Raw genomic sequence first — 25,830 nt, 5'->3', positions numbered from 1 at the left:
TTTTAGAGTAGTTTTGATTTAAATTTCTCTAACCACTAAAGATGTTGATTGCTTGTATATCAATACAAATACAAATAATCAATTTGTTGATTGCTTGTATATCTTCTGAGAAATTTCTGTTCAGTTGCTTAGCCCATTTAATGTTTGGATATACTGGAAATTAGTGCTCTATCTGATGTATGTGTGGTAAAACTACACTCCCATACTGTAGGCTCTCTGTTTACCTCGATGATTATCTCTTTTGCTGAGAAGATTGTTTTAGTTTGAATCCATCCCATTTAGTGATTCTTGCTTTTGTTTCTTGTGCTTTAGGACTCTTGTTAAGGAAGTTTGGTTCTAATCTGACATGATGAAATTTGGGCCTACTTTTTCTTGTATTAGGTGTAGGATCTCTGGTCTAATTCCTAGATCCTTGAACCACTTTGAGTTTTGTGTATATTGAGAGATAAAGGTTTAATTTGATCTTGCTACATATGGATTTCCAGTTTTCCCAGCACTGTTTGTTGAAGAGGCTATATATGTTTTTGTTGCCTTTATCTAGTTTGAGATAACTGTATTTATGTGGGTTGATTTTTGTGTCTCTATTCTGTACCATTGGTCTACATGTCTATTTTGGTGCCAATATCATGGTATTTTTGTTACTATTGCTCTATTGTATAGCTTAAGGTCTGGTATTGTGATGCCTCCTGCTTCACTTTTCTTGCTAAGGATTACTTTGGCTATTCTGGGTCTGTTATTTTGAAGTGAACTGTCACATGAGTTTGGGTGTTGAATTTTCTACCTGTGGCATCAAGTTGACATCAAAAGGTTTCAGATTTTGGATTTGTGGATTAGGGATGCTTAATCTGCAATGGTAAAATTGGAAAGTCTGCTGTCATCTGATGCTAATGTAACCCATGCCCACTATGCTCCTTCTAGCTGTCATATGTGCACATCCTCTTCTTAAGTAAATGATTCTCACTTCTTTTAAATTTTTCGTATGCATGTTTAGGGTTCAGAGGAAATGTGGGGGCTATAGTTGCTTTGATGTGTTGTCTGGAACAAATTTCCTGAGATGCCTCAGCATCTCACCTGTAAAGTGGCTTGGCCCATTGATGAGGATGGACTTTGTGCTAACATTCAATGTCTAATTCCTCGCTTCTTGTGGAAGTATTATGTGGTGCTTGGCGCAGTTAGAATTGAAGCACTACTTTTACAGGCTCTTGTGGTCCTGGCATATAGAGAGCAGCAGGAAAGAGCTTTGGATTTTTGTATTGGTCACTGGAAACATGGCTGGCTTGGATCAGATACATTCAAAGAAACAAATGAGGCAGAAAGGTGCATTTATCTCAGTCTATGTAGGACTAAAACCTGCCCACATCATTTAACTCTCCTGAACAATTAGGAGGGGGCTATAGAGATTGTATGGGCATGATAGGGTTTACTTAAAGCTATCATTCAAGATGTTTGAGCTGATATCAAGAACAAGTGTAAATATTGTCTGCTGGATGTCTGAGGGGATAATATTTGAGCTGATATCTGAAGGAAGAGAGGACATAGACATCTGCAGATAGGGTGTTCCTGGCAGAAGTATAAGCCATATGCAAAGACCTTGAATTGGGAATAGACAAAAGCAAGGAGGCCTGTGAAATGAGAGCAGAGTGAAGGAGAGTGAAGATGTCATGCAGAGCTTGTGGCTGCTGAAGTCTTTGGCTCTGGGGGAGTATTGGGAAGAAGATGAAGTGAAAGTATTAGGGATGAGTGGGGAGTAAGCAAGGATGCCATGTTATCAGGCAAGAGAAGAAACTTCTGCCTGATCTTCGCAGAGCTTTTGATTCTGGGTTGGGAACCCTAGGTCCTCCCTCCACTCCATTGAATGTGTGCAGAACTTCCAAATGGGTAATTTCTGATTCCTCTGATGCCTGTAGGAGGGCAGAAATTCAGCTTATGAATAATACAGACCCATCTGTCTGATGCTTACTGAGGCTTTTTCTTGGTTCTGGCAGCACAGCTCCTGAGAGGTCCACATAGTGATGCTCATCTGTGGCAAACTTGATTGCCCTTGTTCTCAGTGAGGAGAGTGGCAGGAGGGGCCTTGCTTTCTTACTTGCTTTTGTCTCCAGTTCCATCCAGCTGTGTTTCCCTTCAGCAGCCTCATGGAGTGGGAGCATTTTGTAGGAGTCTAGCATAAAGGAAAGGGCATGTTTATTGCCACCTTAACCTGTAATTGCTAAGGCTTCAGAACAGTGATGGGCCATGAATAGGCCTGAGTTCTGAGGTCTGTTTCTAACTACCATGTGACTCCCAGCAGGTCCCTGCTCAGCCTCCTGATCCTTTTTTCTAAGCAGAAGAGTTTGCAGAGCTGTAGGAGCCTGAATGCCTCAGCTTATGTGATTGACCTGTACCATCCTCTGTGACCAGGCCCTCATTGTTTCTGTACTTTGAATTTGCCAAATCTGTATTTAAGATTTATAAAACTCAGTAGCTGATAAGATTTGGGGAGTCTTGTTTCCCTCCAGTTAAACCAGGGCTCAGTTAAAGCCTTTAGCTCTTCATCTTAAAGAACTAAAGCTTTAAAAAAAGACATACCATCCTGCTCTTCCTCCCTGCTCTGATCCTGGTTATTCTCATTATATCAAAGAAGACATTTGGTATTTGTTTTTTAGGGATTGGCTAGCTTCACTAAGCATCTGCAATCTGTATTTGGGGTAAAAATGGGAGTTCATAACCAACTTGAATCTAATGTATGAAACATGATATGTCAAAAGCTTTGTAATGTTTTGAACAACCAATAATAAAAAAAAAGACACACCATAAGATTGATTACTAGGGTTGTTTTCTTGCTCATGAGTTGTTTTGAGTTCCTTAATATGTTTCTGTTTATTTTATTGTCTCTCTTGCTGTGCTGGAGAGCTGGTTGGTTTGATACAATCTCATTTGTGCTTTTTCTGCTTTTTTTTGGTATATGTATTTTGTGGTTCATATTCCAAAAACTGTTTGCCCAGACCCAGTTTCATAGAGCTTTATTCTTTTTCTTCAAATAATTTTGCACTGTCAAGTATTCTGTTTAGGCCTTAAAAGAATTTGAGATAATTTTTGAATATTGTCTTAATTTCATACATTTGCATTTGGATGTCCTGTTTTCCTAGCACCATTTATTGAAGAGGCTGTGCTCTCCTATTGTGTGCTCTTGGCATCTTTGTTGAAGATCATTAGATCATAAATATTTATGTCGGGGCTCTTCATTCTGTTCCATGTATCTGCATGTTTGTTTTTATGGCAGTTCTGTGTGGTGATCTTGGTAATAACATTCTTTCTTTTGGCACTTTTTTCAATCAAAATTGGTATCCTCTAATGTAGAGGTTGCCCTCTATGCTTGATACACATTTGCTCTCCTGGGGTTTTCTTTCTCTCTCATCTTGGAAAATTCCTCACACTTATTTTGTTCTGGTTCTCATTATATTTACATCAACCTCTTTCTTAGTTTACTGTATTATTTTTAAGAGAGAGAGAGAGAGAGAGAGAGAGAGAGAGAGAGAGAGAGAGAGAGAGAGATTTTTAATATTTATTTTTTAGTTTTCGGCAGACACAACATCTTTGTTTGTATGTGGTGCTGAGGATCAAACCTGGGCCGCATGCATGCCAGGCGAGCGTGCTACCACTTGAGCCACATCCCCAGCCCAGTTTACTGTATATTTTCACAAGACATGTACATTAGTACTTAACTATGGAAGAACACATGAAATTTTCAGTTTTGGCTCTAATAACATTTCCATTCATTCTACAAAGTTTCTTTCTGCATTTCTTGAAATCATGTCTGCAGGTGATGGATTTTTCTCCTTAGTATGAAGGTGTTTCCTGTTTGTCATTACTCCTGAAGGATATTTTTGTTGGATAGAGAATTCAGTATCCTCTGAATGGAAGATTTCATTTTCATTTGACAGCTTTAGATTTTCTTTGTATCTTTGGTTTTCAATAGCTTGATTACATACTTTGAAGTTTTTTTTTGAGGGGGGGGAGGTTCACTCAGTTTCTTGATTCTATATGTTTATCTATTTTACATGGATATGTTTAGTCATTATTTCATTAATTTTGAAGGACCTATTCACCCCTCACGTTTTGGAACTCCAGTTATCCTTATGCTTGCCTTTTTGATATTGTTGTATAGGTCCATTATATTCAGTCTGTTTGTTCAGTCTCTTTTCTGTTTTTTGGGTTGTGTAGCTTCCATTGATATAGTCCATTCTCACTAACTCTTCATTCATTTATTTCCATTTAGCTATGAAGATTACCCACTGACTCTTTCATTAAAGATAATGTATTAATTAGCTTTAAAATTCTAGTTTTCAAAGTAAATTTTTATTTCTATGGATGTTTTGAAGGGTTTAAAAAGGCATTTCCTAAAATATCTTCTGTGTTTTGGGTAAAACATGGATTTCAGACAAGAGACTAATGTCTGAGAGACTTTTTAAACTTTTGTCTTCTCTATGCTTACTATTGCAACAACCTGCATGCAGACAGTGCTAATCAAGTTGGAAAGGAATGTATCTATTCAGAAAAATAGTGAAAATGGAATAGACACAATTTGTCCATAGGCTATTAATTGATGAAAAAGATGAGTCCTGTTTGCTATGTGGAATTGATAATGCTGTCATTAATCTGGATGCATTACATAGGTCGGTAGTATACTTTGAGGAAAATTTTGAATTGAATTACAAACATGTTGCACTCAAATGCTGGCCAATATAAGTCAGTAGGAAGTTGGAAAATTAAAGAGGAGCTATGAGGAAGAGGTCTAGAAATGTAGATTTAACTGTTTAGCAGAGAAGCAAAATGAGTCTTATAATACAACCGTGCAAATAATAGAAACATCAGAGGTCATTCTTTGAAAGAAAAAGAATCAGCAGAAAATCTGAGAATTTCAAAGAAAGTTAGAAGAACCAGAAGACTGAGGTATACCAGAGGTCAAAAGTGAGAAATTTGTAGTCTGAAGGATTTGTCAGTGTCTTCTTGAACACACATAAAAAATACAGCAAGCAAACAGATGTACTCCTCCTCCTCAATCTAAAAGCATGCCAATATTTAAGTAAGAAGGATCTTCCCTAGCAATACCAAAAATGTAATTTTGTTATAGAGATTAATGTAAAAGTCCTACTCCAAGGAAGAGCAAAGAGGATGCACTGGAGGTAATAGAGAGGGTGAGTCTAGGCCATGTTTTAAAACTTTTCTCCGGGGTGAGAATAGATCAATATAATGGTAGCTGGTTGCTTAAAGTATGCAGAAGGCGAACAGAGGCAGCCATTAGATTGGCTGGGTATGACTGGAAACAAAGCTATGAAGAGAATAATGGGTGTGGTGGTACAGTTTTAGAGCACATAGATAAAACTGAATTGAGGATATTAGGTTACAAACATTAAGGGGTATTTTTGCTTCTAATACAGGACAGGAAGAGAGGTAGTTATGGAGAAATTTGCTCAGGGAGAAAAGTCAGTCTATATTTGAGGAAGTCCGGAATGTAAGACATTTGAGTATGAAAGTTAAAGAGGGAGGTTGCTGTTTCTACTATCAGTTATGAGATAGAAAATATTTGGAAATAAATCTTTCTTCATACAACAAATAAAAAAGCTAGTTCCTCCCCTACCCAACTATTTGAAGGTATTTGAGAATCAATAAGAGGATGAATATCTAGGAGAAAATAAATGCTTACGGAAATAAGGTCAGTTTTTGGAGCGATTTTTCTCTAGTGGATATCTGCTGATTTTTGGAAGATCATCTGAAAAACGGAGCAAGCATTTGATAGCCTCTTAGGGTTAGAGGGATAGGAAGTAGAACTCCGGCCCTATTAATGTGGTATGTGTGTTCCCTGTGAATCAGTGGTAGGAAGCAGAGTGACCCAGCATGAGAGGTAGGTTCAGCATGTGGAGGGGTGTTGCAAAAGGTATCTCCTAAAAGATAATCGAGAGTGGGGATGTAGGTTGGTTAGGGGATGTATGTAGGTACCAGGTGAGGGAAGAGCTGCTGTGCTGCCAACAGCGCAGGTGACAGAGTAACAGGAGCCTGTGCCTTGGTGCTGCTTCCTCTGATGGCGTAGTGCCTGCCTTCACAGGTGTCCGACTACCACACAGAATCTGGAATCTCCACTGGCTAGTCAGTTTGGGGACCAGCCGAGGAAGGGCCTGTGTTGAAAGCTGACTTCATGCCATATTGTTGTTTTTTGTTTCTCTAGTACAGGAGTGGACTGTAAATGAAGGTGGCGGCTCTCAGCACTTTCACCAACTGCCGGGCATGCTCCTCCACTTTCCTCTTGCAGCAAAGAAAGAGAAGGAAGCCCACAGTGATCACATAATACAGTCCCAGTAATCCATAATAAAGGGAATCCAATTTAAGGCTGAAACAGAAAGAGGCAAGTTGACAGCTGTAGCTTGAGACCTGTACTCTTTCTTCTTCCTCTACTTGACCTGGTTCATTCATCCATTCATTTATTCCCACCCTCCTCCAAGACATGCCACATTCTCTTCTGATTGAGTCCAAGCTAGTTTGGCAGGAAGCCTGAGAGGCCACTTTCACCTTTGACAGATAAGGAACACTAGGTGTACAGGGGCCATGACCTACCTGGACTCTGTCAGACCTTCTGGCTCCCAGTCCTGGACCCATATGATGCTTCAGACTCACTAAGGGCAAGGTCCTTGAGGAAGTCAAAGCTCCCTCTTGATAAGGACTCCCATGTAGCTTTTCTGTTTGGGCAGAATGTAGTCTGTGTCTACCTGGAGTCCCTCCTCTTCTAGTGGATCCTACCTCTTAACTGCTTAGCACTTCCCACAGGCAGCCACCTCCCCATCCTTTCAAAGGGAATTCCCCTACACTCCAAGAACAGGAGGGCTACTTACATACAGGAAGGCCCAGGTCCTCCTTTGGGGAATCCATCAGTTAGAGGCTTCTTACCAGTCCTAAGGCTCTGGAAAGAATGAACTCACCCACTACTGGTTCCACCAATGGGAGTCCTCAAAAGGCCTCAGCCTCATCATGCCCTCAAGATGAGGTCAGAGGGTTCTGAGCACTGAGAATTCCAGGATTGGTGGTTGTGGAGTGGGTGACAGTTGATGCCAGGAAGGGACTCCATCTTGTGACATGTCATGAGCATAGTTGTCTTCCATCAAAGAATGGTCCCAAGACAGAATTGTCTGTTCCCCAGTTCATATGGGGAATGCACAGAACAGCCCCCAGGAAAAGGCCCTCACACCCTCAGGAGTTTCTATGTATGGGGTTGGTGGTTAGGGAGCCATTTCTGCATAGCTGCTGCTTGTTGTTGTTGTTGTTGTTGTTGTTGTTCTTCTTCTTCTTCTTCTTCTTCCTCCTCCTCCTCCTCCTCCTCCTCCTCCTCCTCCTCCTCCTCCTCCTCCTCCTCCTCCTCCTCCTCCTCCTCTTCTTCTTCTTCTTCTTCTTCTTCTTCTTCTTCTTCTTCTTCTTCTTCTTCTCTTTTTTTCTGTTTTTTTAAAATTGTGGATGGACCCTCATTTTATTAATTGATTAATGTGTTGTGCTTAGAATCCAACACAGTGTCTCACACATGCTAGGCTGTGCTGTACCACAGTGCCACAATCCCAGCTCTGTGGATGTTTTTCAGAGGGAAGTGGGTCAGGGAACACAGTGAACATTGGACAGCCCAGGCAACAAGAAGTTTCTGCATGAGTAGTCAAGGAGACACAAGCTCCAAAGTACCTTGTGGTGCAAAATTCCTTCTGTGGCTCCTGGACTCTGTCTGTTGTTTCTTCAACCAGTGTTTCTTTGGCATCATCCATCCTGGTGGGGGCTATCTCCTATGTGATCCTGTATCCCTTTCCAGCTTCATCTCCCTCCCCATCCTTCAGACACCATTCCCTTCGGCCATGCCAGAGTACACCAGGAACTCTGGACTTTGGCTCAGACTTCCCCTTCACTCAGAGTGCCTCTCATCACATTTCTACCACAGAACACATCCTTGTCCTCCCACGTGGCAAACACCCCAATATGATGGCATACAGTGCTTTCCATGGATTTCCCAGAACCCCATGGTCTCCAGTGGGAGGAGACTTGGAGACATGTCTAATCCACATCAGACAGCAGAGTCATGAGGTTAGGACATCCCTACTCACCACCCAATCATCACAATATGCTGTCACTCAGGGACTTGCATCAGTTCTCCTGAGGCAGCTGGATTCACTTTTGACCAGCTCAGTTAGAGAGATATTTGCTCATGAAGCTGAGGGCAGACCCCAAGAAGCTTGTACCCCTGGTCCTGGCTTGGCTCCTTGTTACCATTTAGTTCCTCCCATTTTCTTAAGTAGCCAGAATGAGCCTTGACAGCACAGATCATGACAGTCTGCTCCCACACGCAGTGACTTCTCATTGCCCTCTGATGGAAAACCACAATCCTGAACCAAGGCCTCCAAATGCCTGAGCATTCTCGCCAGCCACTCCATGTAACTCTTCCCACTTCCTGGAAAGCTTTTCTTTCCCTTTTTCATAGAGACTTTCTGCTCAATTTTTAGTTCTCTGCTTGAGTGTCTCTTTATTTCCATCTTTCTTTGTCTGTTTTGTTCATCAACATAGTGTTCTCATCACACAAAATGTATATATTTTTTGGCTGTATCCAGTGGAATGGAAACCAGTGGAATCAAAGAAAAGAAGGATAGAAGCAATTCAGAGAGTGAAATTTCCACAAAGGGAATAAAAGAGTTGAAGTCAAAGAGACAATTAAGGTATGCAAAAACAGAGAGAGTTCATTTATGAAGGTTCCCTTGAGGAGTGGACATGGGAATGAAGCCCTAGGAGATGATCAGGCAGCCTGTGCAGCTGGATGCAGTGAGATGAACTGCAATGATCCTGAGCCATTACAGGCCAGCCCACCTAAACTTTTTAACCCTTTACTACATTCCAAACAGCACAGAGCAGGGCTGATCTGATCTTTCTAAGTACAGGTGTGAGAGAGCAGAGTTGTAGGATCTGTACCTGCCTCAGGAAGGGTTTCCTCAGCCAGATTGGCACACAATGCACATCAGCGAGTGCCTTGACAGAGGATGCGCTTTTGTGGGGAGCAAGCCAGACAGATGTGCACGTCACTGGCCCTGACCTCAGGAACTCACAGTTGGTCCCAGAGGTGAAAAGGATAGTTGCATTGGGGTTGAGAGAGGCAACATGCATTGCAGGTATGCAAAGAAGCCTGTAGAAGAAGTCATTGGGCCCAATTCTGGGTGACTCCAGGAAGTAGTTCCCATGTGGTTGGAGCTGCAATTTGGCTTTAGGTAGTACAGGGTAACTGAAGTTTGGGAGCATTTTCTAAAGGTCAGCTCTGGGGTATAACTGGGAGAAATCACTTAATTTCAGACCCTCAGCCTCAGCTTCCGCATCTGGAAAAGGAGGTTAATGCCTGCCTGATTCTGACAAAATGGAGATCACCTAGAAACTTCAGTAGAGAGAAGCAGCTCCTGTGAGGATGTCTGGGGAAACAACCTTTGATGCTAGAGGAATGAGTGATATGAGTGCCAAGAACGTTTTCTGAGGAGCTAGCTCGTGAGCACCCTCGGGTTCAGTCAGCTCCCCAGAGCAGGATTGGCACAAAAAGAGGGCTGATTGTGAGGAGGGAAGACATGAATCAGGGCAGGCTCTCTGGATTAGGGGAACCATGGCACCTGCAGAGCAGAGAGAGCCCAAAGGTGGGGTTTGGAGCCTCCAGCCCAACCCCTTAGTAGACTCTAGTCCGCTCTGGCCACCTGCCCTTTGAAATGCTGTCTGAAATGGGAATCACTCTTCCCAAGATATCTTTCTATTTCTTACTCTCTTTGCAGCTCCAAGGGAAAGAGGTGAAATGGCCAAGCACAGGAGACCCAAGAGAGCTCATTCTGCCAAGGCTTCCCTGCAATTCACAGTGACAACTCTAGAATGGACCCTCAGTACTAGCAGAGTGGTTACTGACAAATCCTCTCTCATCTATGCACCTCAGAATTTTGGTCAGGGACTAGCTCTTTCTGAATCCATCATTCTCAGCATGAGGTGTAGAAGTGTTAGAGAGAGTAGAAAGGAGAGAGAGTTCTTAGGTGCAAAATCATTGTAGTTTGTGCACCTCAACTAGATTAGTTTTCTTTGCCCTATGAAGAAAACATAGATTTAGTGCTGGGGATGTGGCTCAAGCGTTAACATTCTCACCTAGCATGTGCAGGGCACTGGGTTTGATCCTCAGCACCACATAACAAATAAAATAAAGATGTTGTGTCCACTGAAAACTGAGAAATAAATATTAAAAATTTCTCTCTTCTCTCTCTCTCTCTTAAAAAAATTAGAAAACATAGATTAATATTGTGTCCTATCATGTATTTCACACAGGTGCCTTGGGGGAACAGCCTGCATGTAGAGGACCCACTCCGGAACAGGTAGGTTTCTAAGGAAACACGGAGATCCGAGTTTAAAGCTCTAGGAGACATTTCCAACAAGGGGCTGAAAATTTGAAAATATTGGCCAGGATTCACTGATTTTGTGCAAGATGGTTTTTCATAGAGACCTGAGATATATTTCCATGGCCTTCTGTGGCCTTGCCATGACACCTGGTTTCAGTATGTGTTCCGGGGGTGCTGGAGCATATTGGAAGGAAACATAGTAACACCGCTAAATTCCCTAGCCAGTCATTGAAAAAAATCCAAGGAAAACATGGGGAATCTGTCACTTCATGTGCAGATGAGGAAGCATCTCTGGTCAAAGTACAGTTGCATTCAAAATGACAACCCCCTTAGTCTATCAACGGTTGCAAAGTGCTGCAGGACTCATTGGTGCTGGTGAAGCCTGAACATGGAGACCTCATAGGTACTGCCCAGGAGTAGGACTGTGAAAGGCTGTGTGTCCTGAGGACTTAGTGTTCCTGATCCTACAGTTTTTCTTTGGAATTCCTTAGTTAGAGAATGTAATCATTGATACTGTGTGCACACCATAGAAACCAGGGCCTCATACATGCCTGGCCAGCATTGGACCACTTAGCCCCAAGCCCAGCCTCGCCCACCTACAGCTCTTCACAGAGGTTTCCTGTGCTTCTGGAAGATCTGTTCCATTGTGCTGACAGGCTGTTTCCAACAAGCCTGAGAGCCAGAATCAAGGTGTGGGGAGGGGCATTTGTTGTTATTGTTTCTACCCTAGGTGTTGATTGCTTCTTATTGTCTCTTTTTCAGACCCTCAGTTCCCTCTTTGAGGTGGAGAGGGTGAAAGAGCAAGGTGCAGAAGCAATCAAACAGGTGATGTATCCAAATGAATTGGTATACTGGATGAAAATGTGTTCTTTGAAACCAACCTGAATGCAGAAAGAGCCAACATTTTCTGATGTCTCTTTCCTGTCCAAATGAAGAAGTAATCCTATGAGGCAAAAGTGCTAAATTCTTTCCAGAGTGCCATGAGCAAGCTCCTCTTTTCACTGTCTTGCTCTCACAGAGCTGACCATCTCTTCTTTCCACCTTTCCACAACTGGTGTCTATGTCTCACTCCAATTCCTCAAGACCCTATGCCTAGAAGACTGTGTGATACTTCTGATAGGTTTCCTGCTCTCATTTCTTCCCCTCTACATATGTGATGCTCACCAGCTGAGTCCTCTTCAAGTTCTTCCTATCTTATAGGAAACCAGAGCATACTGATTGACACATATTTTCTAGAACCAGTCTGCCAGTTTTCATCTTCAGTGAATAAAAATAAAGGTTATATTGGGAACCTGCCTTCAAATGGTCCATAACTACTTCTTCCTTCCTTCCTTCCTCACTCCCTCCCTCCCTCCCTCCCTCCCCTCCTTTCTTCCTTACTTCTTGATGTTTGGAATTCCTAATCCTCCAGGATTCTACAAACATTGACAAAAGGCTTCCTGATTTCTTCCTTCTGTGTGCTTATCACCCAATCTGCTTATTGGGTCATCTTACATACCTTGATTTTCATTGCCCATTACAATTTCATGTCTGAGTCTTTTCTAATTCAAACCCAAGAAACTGTTTTTGTGGCATTTCATGAATTTCATTTCAGGTATGTGTACTTATTATCAAAATAAGAGTAAAAGTAGCACACTCTGTCAGGCATGATGCCTACTACTTCCTATCCAGCATTTCATTGCACTCTGACTGAAACGAACGCAAGACCAGTTAGTGAGTCTTGTGATTGGGGTTACTCTCTTGCAGAGGAACCCTTTTTTCTTGGCCTCCAGTGTCCCTTAGTGTGAGGTAGGGCTGACACAAGTGCATCTTTACCTTAATCAACAATCCAAGAAACCAATATTCCTTTTCTTTTTCAACATCCACACAGGGTTGTGATTTTAGGTATCCTGTCCTGTGTTTGAGGACCTAGTTGGTCCAAATTGACTTTTTTCCTATGTATTCCTTTGCAATAACTGAGATACCTCAGACATCAACTTGGGGACATTTTTGAAGACCTCTGACTTCTTTAGCTCTTTTCTATGAGTAGCGCCTCTTGCCAGGGTGGGTCTGTGTCTGGCTGACCTTAATGGCTTCTCTAGGAAGCATTAGAGATAATTGTGTCTGCAATGACCCTCTGCTTTGCAGAAGGTGCACGGGATGGCTTCCTGTTCTCTGGGGTCCTTTGGATCATCTTACACTTTCCCTTACCCCTTCCATTTAATCAGAGTTGGCATGAGTATTGGATGTCAGCATTCTGTACTACCTGTACTGTAGGTGATGGCTTATGATCTGCACTAAAACCAGGTTGTTTAGAAGCAATACATTTGCCATACACTAACAGATAACAGTTATAAAGGGGAAGGCCTCTGTGAAGTTCACACAAATGTGAGCACAGGGCTGGCTTGAGAACATTTCAGGTAACTTGATGGTTTTGTTCCTATACAGGGGGTGGAAGAGGTGTTTCATTAGCACTGATGCCACCAAGGGAGCGATGCCTCAGCGCACCAAGGTGAAGCTGATGCCCTTGGCTTCCATTTAGGAAAAGGCCCCCTTGTACCTAATTTTTTAATCTGGTCTATTACAGTAGATGGGGTAGAGAGAAGATGGGAGGGGAGGGGGGATAGTAGAGGATAGGAAAGATAGCAGAATACAACAGTCACTAGTATGGCAATATGTAAAAACATGGATGTGTAACCGATGTGATTCTGCAATCTGTATACGGGGTAAAAATGGGAGTTCATAACCCACTTGAATCAAATGTATGAAATATGATATGTCAAGAGCTTTGTAATGTTTTGAAAAACCAATTTAAAAAAAGGTTAAGAAAAAGAGAAGAATGGAGAATGTTCAGCTGGAAATAGACTTCTCCATGCAGTGTGCATCCACCAATAGGCAAACACATTGGTGACATAACATATACCACCAGCCTTAGTTGGGACTTGTCATTTTTGTATAAAATGGACTGACACATCAGTTTAAGTTCTTCTAAAAATCATTTCCATTGAATGGGAGGATTCTAGGAGCTGAAGCATGCTTGACTTTTGGTAGGGACCTAAATGTATAATATGAGCAGTTGCATTTGTTTTCATGATGATCATAAGAAAGTCACTACAGTGTGAGGGCTTGGACCTCACTTTTGACAAGTATGATTTGCTTTGGAAGAGTCATGTAGCCTCCCTTGAAACCTTTTTGTTTGGGCAACAGAAGAACTTTGGATGACATGGTCCTAACCTTTTTTACTCCTTAATCTTGTGGTAACTCTCTTTGGGCATCAGCTTACCTAGTAGCAAGTACTCCCAGACCAGGATAATCACACATCTCCCAGGAAGTAGAAGATATTCGATATCCACTTGCCATGCTGCAAAAGAGCAGTGCCTCTTGGGACCTTGTCCAGGGGTGACACACCTTGGAGCTCCAGTAATGGGGGGAGGGAATTGAGCTCCTCCACATGTATTGTATCCAAGTGTCTCTTCCAAGACACCCTCCAAATCTCCTTGTATTGGTGAGACCAGTTCCCCCACTCTAGAGAGGAAGGAAATTGCCCAGGTAAGGGCCATTGAGATGCAAATGACTCTGAGTATTTTCAAAACATTTACTATGTCAATGTCAATTGCCTTAGGGTAGCTCCCTTTTCTAATATCCCTGGAAGTTTTCAACTTCATTGAGCAAAGGTTAAAACTCTAAAGCAAAATGTGTACATTGAAACATTCACCCCAAGGGCTAGAGTGGGAAGGAAATGGGAGTGGACATTCCACTGGAGACAGGGTAAAAGGCAGAATGGTTCACCATGGGAGTTAGGATAAGCATGCAGAGGGGAAGAGCAAAAGGTATCTCCTGAAAGATAATCAGGAGTGGGGATTTGGACTGCCACTGTGGCATCAGGTTAGATTAGAGCTGCTGTGCAGCCAGCAGTGCAGGTTGCAAGGGAACAGAGGCCTGTCACTTGGTGCTGCTTCTTCTGATGGCATAGTGCCTGCTTTCACAGGTGTCCAACTGCCACAGAGAATCTGGAAACTTGACTTGAATTTCAATTTGGGGGCCTGCCAGGGAAGGGCCTGTGTTAATACTTCATTCATGCCACAATGCCACTCTTTGTTTCTCCAGTACAGGGGTGAGCTGTAAGCAAAGATGGCGGCTCTCAGCACTTCCACTCACTGCCACAGGTAAAACAAAGCCCAGACATGTCACCTTCAGCATTTCTGATAAGGCTCCTTCCTGAAGGCATACCATCTATATATACTCTTATAGAGCTTGAGAACCCAAAAAAACCTGAAGGCAATTAACCTGGCTTTTGTAACTCAGTGGGCCCTACACATCCATAAAAATGTTCAAAAGATTGATGGCTTTCTGAGGAAGAACAGGTCAGAGCTATTGGAGATAGCTCAAAAGGTGTTTGAAAATAGAAACAGCCAGGATGCTCTACTGATAAAGGAAATAAATTGGGCCACAGGGGCTCTGCTACAGTCTTCTGAAATGTTCAGTCCCAGACAGATGCAGACTGCATACAGCACAGGCAAAAGACAGATCAGTATTCTTATTGCTGGGAATTTGGACACTGGAAAAAATAAATGCCCCCAACAAAATCAAAAGGACTTTCCCCAGCTGCAGACCAAATTCCCTCATCTAAAACCAGCTCTAACTTTAGAAGAATAGGGGGACCATGGCTCTTACAAACTAGGCTCCCAAGAGACAATGGTAACCTTCAAAATTAGGAGCCAACCTCTAAATTTCTTAGTGGATACAGGGGCTTCACATTTGGTGTTGCAGAAGCCACCAGGACCCCTCAGTAATGAAAATATGGAAGTACAAGGAGAAATAGGAGAAATTAAAAATTATAAATGGACCACTGTTGATGTAGGACAAGGAACTGTGACTCACTCTCTCATTGTTATCCCTGAATGCCCTTTCCCATTGCTGGGATGGAAACTTCTAAGCAAACTTTAGGAAACTATATCATTTTCAGGGGATATGAATTCCCTACAATTGGGGAGTCCTACAAGAGCCTTAACTATATCATGCCCATTAAGGGAGGAATATCTGCTCTCTCAAAATCTTATCTAAGCTTAGAAGGAAAATGGAAAAAAAAACTATTAATCCAAGAGATTCTTACAGTTTGGGCTAAGGATAACCCTCTTAGGTTGTAATACAACTAACATCTGGAGCTATGCCAACTCAGACAATACCCCATCAGCTCTGAAGCCAGAGAAAGAATCAAAATCCATATTAGAGGTCTCCTAGAAGAGGAAATACTAATTAGATATCAGTCACCTTGGAACACCCCTTTGTTGCCTGTCCAAAGGCCTGGGACTCATGATTAGAGACCAGTACAGAACTTAAGGGAAGTGAACAAATGGGTAGAAACCATATACCCAACAGTCCCAAACCCTTATACCTTGCTCAGTCTGTTGGCATCAGAACATAGGATCTACACGGTATTAGATTTGAAAGATGCATTTTTCTCCATTCCTTTGTCAAAACTGAGTCATCCCATCTTTGCATTTGAATGGACTGACCTGGAGCAGGGAATATTGGGACAACCAACCTGGACTCCACTACCTCAGGGATTTAAGAGCTCCCCCACCATCTTCGATGAAGAACTTAACAAAGATTTAAGCCTTTTCTGCAGTGAGTACCCCAAGATAACCTTGATTCAATATGTGTATGATCTTTTGCTAGCAGCAAGGGATGAAAGGGACTGTTGAAAGGCCACCTGGGGCATAATGAGGACCTTGGCTCAGTTGGGGTATTGAGTCCAAAAACAAAGCACAAATCTGTTCTCCTCTGGTTACTTATTTAGGATATGAAATGATGGAAGGGAAAAAGCTGCTATCCCAAGCCCACATAGAGGCCATAATGAAGATCCCAATCCCAACTCTAAAAAGCAGGTTTGGAAATTCCTAGGGGCAGTCAGGTACTGCCACCTTTGGATACCTGGATTTGCTGATATTGACAAGCCTCTATATATTGCAACTGTGGGAGGCAACTGACCTTTAGCTTGGACTGTAGAAAATGAATTACCCTTTAAAAATCTAAAAAAGGCTCTGGTAGGCTCCTGCCCTGAGCTTCCCTGATATCTCTAAGCCCTTCCATCTGTATGTTCATGAGAAAAAAGGTATTGCAAAGGGAGTGCTTATCCAAAATCTAGGGCTATAGAAAAGATCAATTGCCTACATTTCAAAAAGGCTTGATCTAGTAGCATCGGGGTGGCCTCCTTGTTTAAGAGCCATAGTGGCTACTGCACTCCTGATGAAGGACACAGACAAACTAACTCTGGGGCAGACTCTTACTGTGACTGTTGCACACACAGTGGAAGATCTATTGAGGGATGCCACAAATCATTGGATGCCAAATGCCCGCCTCACTTAATAACAGGATTTCCTCCTAGACAAGGACATATTAACATTCAATAAATCCATGGCAGTCAATTCAACAACCCTGCTGCCAGACAACAACCTGTAGGAGCCAATTCATGACCGCTCATAGATGCTGGATGTCATCCAATGTACTTGACTAGACCTGACTGAAATTCTTCTCAGCGTCAGAGATGCAGACCTTTACACTGCTGGCAGCAGTTACGTCTGAGATGGTATGAGGTATGTGGGAGTAGCAGTAGATATGGGCCAAAAAGAAGTTATTTGGGCACAGGGTTTGCCCAGGGGCTCATCAACCCAAAAATCCAGAAATCATTTCTATCACACAGGCATTGAGATGAGCAGAAGGAAAACAGGTGAATATTTACACAAACAGCCACTATGTTTTTGCTACAGCACATGTGCATGGACAGATATATAAACAAAGGGGACTTTTAACTGCATATGGTAAGACCATTGAAAATAAACAAGAAATTCTCCAATTACTGGAGGTTATCTATCTGGTTGCTAGGTAATTATCCACTGGCCTGGACACTGCAAAGATGATAGTCCTCAGACTCAGGGTGACAACTTGGCGGATCAAACAGCCAGGGAAATATCCCTTGGAGATCCAAGACACCAAACTATCTAACAATTCTCCAATTATCCAAAATTTTCAGTTAAAATTGGGGAGGAGGCCTCTTCACACACTACAGAAAAAAATAAACTTATCTTCTCATTGGGTGCCCAACAAAACTGTCATGGCTGATGGAACCTCCCAAATGGAAAAATCTGCATATCTAAGCTACTAGGGAGAAAATGGTTAACTGATCTTCATCCAGCTATGCATTTATCACCCAAGAAGATGTCATAATTAATCTCATCCTATGTTTGGCTTCGGGGACATCGAGGGATGCTTCAAGATATCTCAAATTGTTGCATGACATGTGCACAGGTAAATGCTAGAAGGATCAACTTCCACAAGGAAACAGTAGTTAAGATTCTGTACCTGGTAAATTTGGGGAATTAGACTTTGCTGAAATTAAACTTGGATTATATGAATATAAATACTTGTTAGTCTTTGTTGAAACTGTCTCTGGCTGGGCAGAAGCTTTTCCAATCTGGATGGAAATGGCACAAATAGTAGATAAGAAAACTAATAAATGAGAATGTTCCTAGATTTGGCCTCCCTCTAATTTGGGGGTCTGACAATGGCCTGGCCTTTATGTACAAATTATCTCAATTGATTTCAAAGGCCATTAATATAAACTGGAAATTATGCTGTGTGTACCACCCTCAAAGCTCAGGGAAGGTAGAAAGGATGAATAGAAGTAAACACTGTCTAAATTAATCCTTGAGACTGGTGTTAACTGGGTTAATCTCCTGCTTTTTGCCCTATTGAGGGCTCATTGGATTCCTTATCAGGAAAAATTTACTGCATATGAAATAATTTATGGGCGGCCACTGCCTATGGTTTCCAGAGTACACCTAGATCTGCTAGGAGACATTCCAATCTCAGGGTCACAACTGTTCATGGATAAGATCTTCAGGTTCAGGCTGCTCAGCCAGTTGGACATAGATGGGTTGATCATTCATTCCAACCTGGCGATGCTGTGCTGATACAATGTTTGAAAACTAATACCATCGAACCCAGGTCCTTCCATTGTGATTCTCCAAATTCCCACTGCCGTCACAGTTGCTGGTATTCCTGCTTGGATTCATCATTCTTAGCTTAAGAAGGCACCTTCAGAACCCACTGGAGGAGAATCTAGCTGCCAAAGATGGAAAGTGACTGAACATGGACCTTTTAATTTTAAAATTTCTAAGGGTTAATATTTTGTCATTAACTTCTTATTGCTTTTCCTTGTTATTGTAAACATTATGCTAATAATTTTTCCCTGTTGGAATATATATGTATTCTTGGGTGTTAGCTATGCTAGCCTCAACCAACCTTGTACCCCTTTGTAGCTCAGGTAGGATCTGCCATTGTAAGATCCCCACTAATATTAAATTGTACTTACTCCTGTCAGGATTCAATAATAGGCCCTATAAGATGGTGTAAAGAAAATCAAGAAATTTTCAGTCTGGTATTCAGGGAGGGACCATGGAAAAATCTTACAGACCAGTCTCAAGAGGATCATATAAATTTTGGAATCTATAAATACTCAGATCACCCTCAAGATTCAGGACAATATTATTTTATTAAGTTTAAAAAGAGGGCCATAGTGGATACTGACTATTGAAGTGCTACTTTAAATGTGGATATTTCTATAAGCCTCCTAAATTCTACAAACAATCAAACCTTTTGGTTACAATTGGCTGTTGATACTATGAACAAAAGTTCCTTCTGCATACAAGAAGGAAGCTCCATCCATCAATTGTTAGCTAATCATCTTATGGGCCTCTCTATAAAATATGCTGACTATATTAAGGTCACTGATGATAGGGCTACACAGTAAGAATGACCTGTGTCCCATGCAGAGTCAGCCTTGCCAGCTTCACTGATGTCCAAAAACATTGTTTATGCATAGAGTGCATCCTTCCCCAAACCCCACCTAATTGTTCTATTGAACAAAATATCTCCCTACCCAATGGCAAACGACTTCCTACAGGATGGGCTTTTCTCTGTAATAAGATGGGTTTCCAGGCTTTGCCTACCAATTTCTGTGGGATCTGCTCTATTGGATGGATCTTTCCCTTACTGTCATCCCTGGCATCTCCCCACCAAGACATCCAAAGTCTTCCCCCCAATTGCAATAACAATTTAATCCACTTGGACCCCCTAGATTTCACAATTGCAGCAGCTTTCTTTTTTGCCAATTCTGGATCTAGTGGTAGGAATACAGAGAAATCACGAAATTAGTCTGTAGTTTTAGCAAAACAGCTAACCTTATGGCACAATTCTTAGTAGAAATTAATCAGGGGATGAAAGGACTCTGAATCTCAGTACTACAAAATAGAGGAGCTATTGACTTTCTTTTTCTGAGATATCATTTGGGCTGTCAACAATTCCCAGGCATGTGTCATTTTAATATTACCGATTATTCTAGTGTTATCCAACAACAGAGGGATGAAATAAAAAAGGAGATCAACAAAATTCAAATGGACAACTCTTGTCCAGGCTTGGGAAACTGGTTTCCATGGTTAACTTCCCTTGTAGGTCCTATAATTTGCATCATCTCCTATTAGTTCTTGTCCCATGCATCATTAACTATATGCTCAGATTTGGAGGACCTCAACTTAATTCTATTATGTATAATTGACAGTATTAACATATATGATTGACATTACTGATTGCTCCCTATCAAAGATTTGAAAGAGATACGTAAGACAAGGGGGAATGATAAACCCAGACTAATTCTGTAGTAAGATCAGGAGCCAATGTTTCACAAGTTATAAAAGATTCATTTGTGTTTTCTGTAAAATATTAGGATTTTTATTTAGCCTTGCCGTATTTTGATGTTTTAAACTTGCTTGGAATGCTTGCCCATTCCTTGAACTCACCCATGCCTAGCTTTCACTGACAAGATAGCAACCCTCTCTGAAACTTTAGTGATGCCTCATAATCTCATAATGACCCTCTCTGAAACTCTAGTGGCACCTCATAAATCCTCATACTGGGATCTAAACTTACTCCCTAAATGCTGAAACATTTAGACCATTAACCTACTACCTGCCTTTGTGTTATGCTTGTCAAAATTTTGTTATCTGTAAGTTCTAAAGACACTCCCCCTTTGTATGCAAGTTTCTGTGCTATAAAGCAGTGTTCCTAGAGAGCTGTAGCATTGTCTTCTATTCCCATGGGTTTCAGGAGACAAAATCCTGGCCTGTCAAAATTACAAGCTTGTTTTAATTTGATTTAAATTGGAGTCAGTGGTCTTTTCTTTGTGTCACGGTTTAACACTCCCATGTATCTTTTCTGTTTGGACAGAACGTGATCTGTGCAACAAGCCAACTCATCTTTTGATGTCTTGCTCTCATATACCTGACCAACTCATATTTCTCCTTTGCCACTACAGTTGCCTCCAACTCATTCCAAGTCTTTAAGACCCTATGCATAGAGGATTGTATGATCTTTCCAATAGGTTTCCTGCTCCCATTTCTGCCTCTCTCCATATCATATGCTCAGCAGGTGAGTCCTCCTAAAGTTCTGCCTGTCTTATAGGAAAGTAGAGCATACTGGTTCAAACACAGACTGTAGAACCTCTCTGCAGTTTTCATCTGCAATGAAGAAAAATAAATATTGTATTGGGAACCTGCCTACAAATGTTTCATAACTTCTCAATTTTTTCTTTCTTCTTGATGTTAGGAATTTGTAATCCTCCAGCATTCCACAAACTTGGAAGAGAAGCTCCCTGATCTTCTTCTTTCCAAGTGCTCATCATCTACTTTGCCTGTTAGGTCACTGAATATGCCTTGATTTTCATTGCCCATTACAATTTCATGTCCAAGTCTTTTAAATTAGACTAAAAGAAGCTATTTTGTGGCATTTCATGAACTTCATTTCAGAGAAGAACCCTTTTTCCAAGGCCTTCAGCATTACTTAGTGTTTGTAGGGCTGACACAGTGTATCTCTGCTTTTATAAACAAAAAAAAATTATTTTCGCTTTTCAATATCCATGTACTCCTGTGATTTCAGGCTATCCTCCCCTGCCCTGTGTTTTTAGACCAAGTTGGTCCAAACTTACCTTGTTCCTATCTATTCCTAAGAATTAGCTGAGATACCTCAGACAACACCTTGAGGACATTTATGAAGACCTCTGACTTTAGCTTTCCTCTATGAATGGTGCCCCTTGCCAGGAGGGGTCTGAGTCTGGCTGATCTTACATGGCGTCTCTTGGAAACAATGGGGACAATTGTGTCTGCAATGACCCTCACATTTGCAGAAGGTGCACTGGAATACTTTGGTTCTCTTGTGCCTGTGCCTTGGCACTGCTTCCTCCGATGGCATATTGCCTGCCTTCACAGGTGTCTGACTCCCACAAAGAATCTGGAATCTTGACTTGAATCTCAGTTTTGGGACCAGCCAGAAAATGGCCTGTGTTGATAGCTGCATTCATACCACATTGATGTCCCTTGATTCTCCAGTACAGGAGTGGGCTGTTAGTGAAGGTAGCACCTCTCAGCAATTCCACCCACTGCTCCTCCAGTTTCCTCTTCAAGTGCAGAAAGAGAATGCAACCCACAGTGATCACAGAGCATAGCTACAGCAATCCAAAGTACAATTTCTCCCACACTGAGGCTGAAAAAAATAAAGGAAAGTTGACTGACAGCTGTAGGTTGAGACCTGAACACTTACTGAACATTTCACACAGACTTGACTAGTTTGTTCCCATACAGGAGGTGGAAGAGGTGTTTCATCAGCACTAATGCCAACAGGGGAGGGATGCCTCAGTGCACCAAGATGAAGCTGATATACTCTTTCCATTTAGAAAAAGGCCACCTTATACCTGATTTGGAATCTAGTGAATTAAGGGAAGAATGGGGAATGTTGAGCTGGAAATAGAATTCTCCATGCGGTGTGCATCCACCAATAGGCAAACACATATTCCACCAGCCCTAGTTTGGACTCATCATTTCTGTATAAAATGGACTTAAACATCAGTTGTAGTCATTCTGAAAATCATTCCCATTGAATGGGAAGGATTCTAGGAGCAGAAGAATGCTTGACTTTGGATAGGGAACTAACTCTATACTATCAGCAGATGCATTTATTTTGATGATGCTCATAAAAAAGGCACTAGAGTGTGAAGGTTTCCACCCCTCCTTTGACAAGTATAATTGTATTTGGAAGAGCCATGTAGCCTCCCTTGAAACCTTTGTTTTGGGCAACAGAATAACTTTGCATGGCATGGTCCTAACCTTTTTTGCTCCCTAATCTTGTGGTAACTCTCTTTGGGCATCAGCTTACCTGGTAGCAAGTACTCCCAGGCCAGGCTAATCATACATCTCCCAGCAAGTGGAAGATCTTCAACATCCACTTGCCATGCTGCAGAAGAGCAGTGCCTCTGGGGACCTTGTCCAGGGGTGATACACCTTGGAGCTCCAGTGATTGGGGAGGGAACTGAGCTCCTCAACATATATTGTTTCCATGTGTCTCTTCACAGCCACCCTCCAAATCTCATTTTATTGGTAAGACATGTTCCCCCATCCTAGAGGGGAAGAGCATTGCCCTTTTAAGAGCCATCGAGACACAAATGACTCTATTTACAAAACATTTACTATTGTAACATCTACCAGGGCTCTGATCTGGGTGGCAATGTCAATTGCCTGAGGTTAGCTCCTTTTTCTAATAGCCCTGGCACCTGAAGTTCTCAGCTTCAGTGAGCAGAGACTGAAAATCTAAAGAACAAAGTATGCATTGAGACATTCACCCCAAGGGCTAGAATGGGAAAGGAATGAGAATGGACATTTCTTTCCACTTCCAGTGGAGATAGGGGTAGGAGGCAGAGTGGTTCAGCATGGGAGGTAGGCTCAGCATGCAGAGGGGTGGAGCAAAAGGTTTCTCCTGAAAGATAATCAGGAGTGGGGATTTGGACTGCCACTGTGGCATCAGGTTAGATAAGAGTTGCTGTGTGGCCAGCAGAGCAGGTTGCAAAGGAACAGGGGCCTGTGCCTTGGTGCTACTTCCTCTGATGGCATAGTGTCTGCCTTCACAGGTGTCTGACTGCCACAGAGAATCTGGAATCTCCACTTGAATGTCAGTTTGGGGGCAGCCGGGGAAGGGCCTGTGTTGATAGCTGCATTCATGCCACATTGCCATCCTTTCTTTCTCCAGTACAGGAGTGGGCTATAAGTGAAGGCGGTGGCTCTCAGCACTTCCACCCACTGCTGGGCATGCTCCTCCAGTTTCTTCTTCCAGCACAGGAAATCAGTGCAGCCCACAGTTATCACATAATGCAGCCCCAGCAATCCAAAGTACAGTGGCACCCACACTGAGGCTGAAAATGAAGAGGCAAATTGACAGCTGTAACATGGGGCCTCAACTCTTTCTCCTTCCTCTGCTTGACTTGGCTCATTCATCCATTCCTTCCTTCCCACCATCCTCAAAGACACATCTCATAGACTTCTTATTGAGTCCATGCTAGTTTGGCAGGAAGCCTAAGAGGCCACTTTCGCCTTTGACAGATAAGGAATGCTTGTGTACAGGGGCCATGGCCTACTCAGACTCAGTCAGTACTTCTGGCTCCCAGTCCCAGACCCATCCTGTCCTTCAGACTGAGATGCCTCACTATGCACAATATCCTTGAGCAAGTCAAAGCTCCCCACTTGATGGCAAGACTCCTTGCTTTTCTGTTTGGGCAGAGCATGATCTATGTCTTCAAGGAGTCCCTCCTCTTCTGGTGGAGCCTACCTCTTAACTGCTTAGCACTTCCTGCAGGAAGGCAGCCACCACCCTATCCCTACAAAGGGTATTCCCCTACACTCAAAGGACAGTAGGGCTACTTATGTCCAGGAAGGCCCAGGTCCTCCTTTGGGGAATCCATCAGTTGAAACTTCTTACCAGTCCTATAGCTCTGGAAAGAATGAACTCCCCCACTGCTCATTCCACCAATGGGAGTCCTCAGAAGGCCCCAGCCCCATTGTGCCCTCAAGATGTGGTTAGTGGGTTCTGAGCACTGAGAATTCCAGATTGGAGGTAGTGGAGTGGGTGACAGTTGATGGAAGGAAGGGACTCTATTTTGTGACATGTTATGAGCACCGTTGTCTTCCATCAAAGAATAGTCCCAACACCAAATTGTCTGTTCCCCACTTCATATGGGAAACTGACAGCCCCAGGAAAGGGCCCTCACACCCTCAGGAGTTTCTATTTATGCAGTGAGTTATTACAAAGCCATTTATGGATTATTTCAGTGGGTTGTTACAAAGCCATTTATGGATAATTTCTCCTTCTTCCTTCTCCCTTCTCCTTCTCCTTCTTTTTCTTCTTCTATTTTTTTAATTGTCAATAGACCTTCATTTTATTAATTATTGATGTGGTGTGCTTAGAATCAAAAAAAGTGCCTCACACATGCTAGGCTAGTGCTCTACCACTGTGCCACAATCCTAACCCTTTACATGGATTTTTCAGAGAGGAGTGGGGCAGAGAACACAGTGAACTTTGGACAGCCTTGTCATCAAGAAGTTTCTGACCAAGTTGTTAGAGAGCCAAACAGCTCCAAAGTTTCATGTAGTTGAAACCTCCTTCTGTGGCTCTTCCAATGTCTCTTTTCTTTCTTCTACCAGTGTTTCTTGGGCATCATCCATCCCTGCGGGTGCTCTCCTTAATGTTATCCTGTATTTCTTTCCAGCTTCATCTTCTTCCCCATCCTTCAGACACCATTCCCTTCTGGGCATCCCAGAGTCCACTAAGAACTCTGGACTTTGGCCCAAACTACTCCTTCACTCAGGAGTGCTTCTCATCACATTTCTAGCTCTGAACACATCCTCGTCCTCCCACATGGTCAAAACTCCAACTCAGCGGCACTCTGATGCTACCTGATGATACCGAATCAACCCCAGCACCCTATGGGCTCCATTTGGAAGAGACTTGGAGACCTGTTTAATTCAACTTCCATCAGATAATAGAGTAATGAGATTAGTACTTTCCTACTCACCACCAAATCCCTGAAAATTGCTGGAATTCAGGGACTTGCTTACCATCTCCTGAAGCATATGGATTCATTTTGGACCAGCTCAGTTAGAGGGAAATTTGCTCATGAAGCCTATGGCAACCTCCAATAGCTTGTACCACTGGTCCTGGCTTGGATCCTTGGCACCATTGAGTTCCTCCCATTTTCTTCAATAGCCAGAATGAGCCTTGACAGCATAGATCATGCTAGTCTGCTCCCACACGCAGTGACTTCCCATAGTCCTCAGATGAAAAACCACAATCCTTGACCAAGGCCTCCAAATGCCTGAATATTCTCACCAGCCACTCCCATGTGTTTCTTCCCACTTCTTGTGAATCTTGTCTCTCAGATATTCATAGAGATCCTTTACTCACTTACTTTAGTTCCCTGCTCAAGTGTCTCTTTATCCCTGTTTTTATTTGCCTATATATATATAATATATAATCTGTATCCATTAGTATGGAAACCTGTTAAAGA

At 42.4% G+C, this 25,830-nt stretch overlaps 1 pseudogene; it reads right to left on the bottom strand.

The window, feature by feature from the left end:
* Positions 1 to 23,123: 23,123 nt before the first annotated feature.
* Positions 23,124 to 25,406, bottom strand: LOC120891571 (testis-expressed protein 38-like; annotated as a pseudogene).
* Between the last annotated feature and the right edge of the window lie 424 nt (positions 25,407 to 25,830).

Source organism: Ictidomys tridecemlineatus, chromosome 2 (assembly GCF_052094955.1).
Source record: "Ictidomys tridecemlineatus isolate mIctTri1 chromosome 2, mIctTri1.hap1, whole genome shotgun sequence".
Taxonomy (NCBI): domain Eukaryota; kingdom Metazoa; phylum Chordata; class Mammalia; order Rodentia; family Sciuridae; genus Ictidomys; species Ictidomys tridecemlineatus.
Note: the sequence above shows the minus strand (reverse complement) of the source record. Positions and strands in the feature narration are given on the sequence as shown.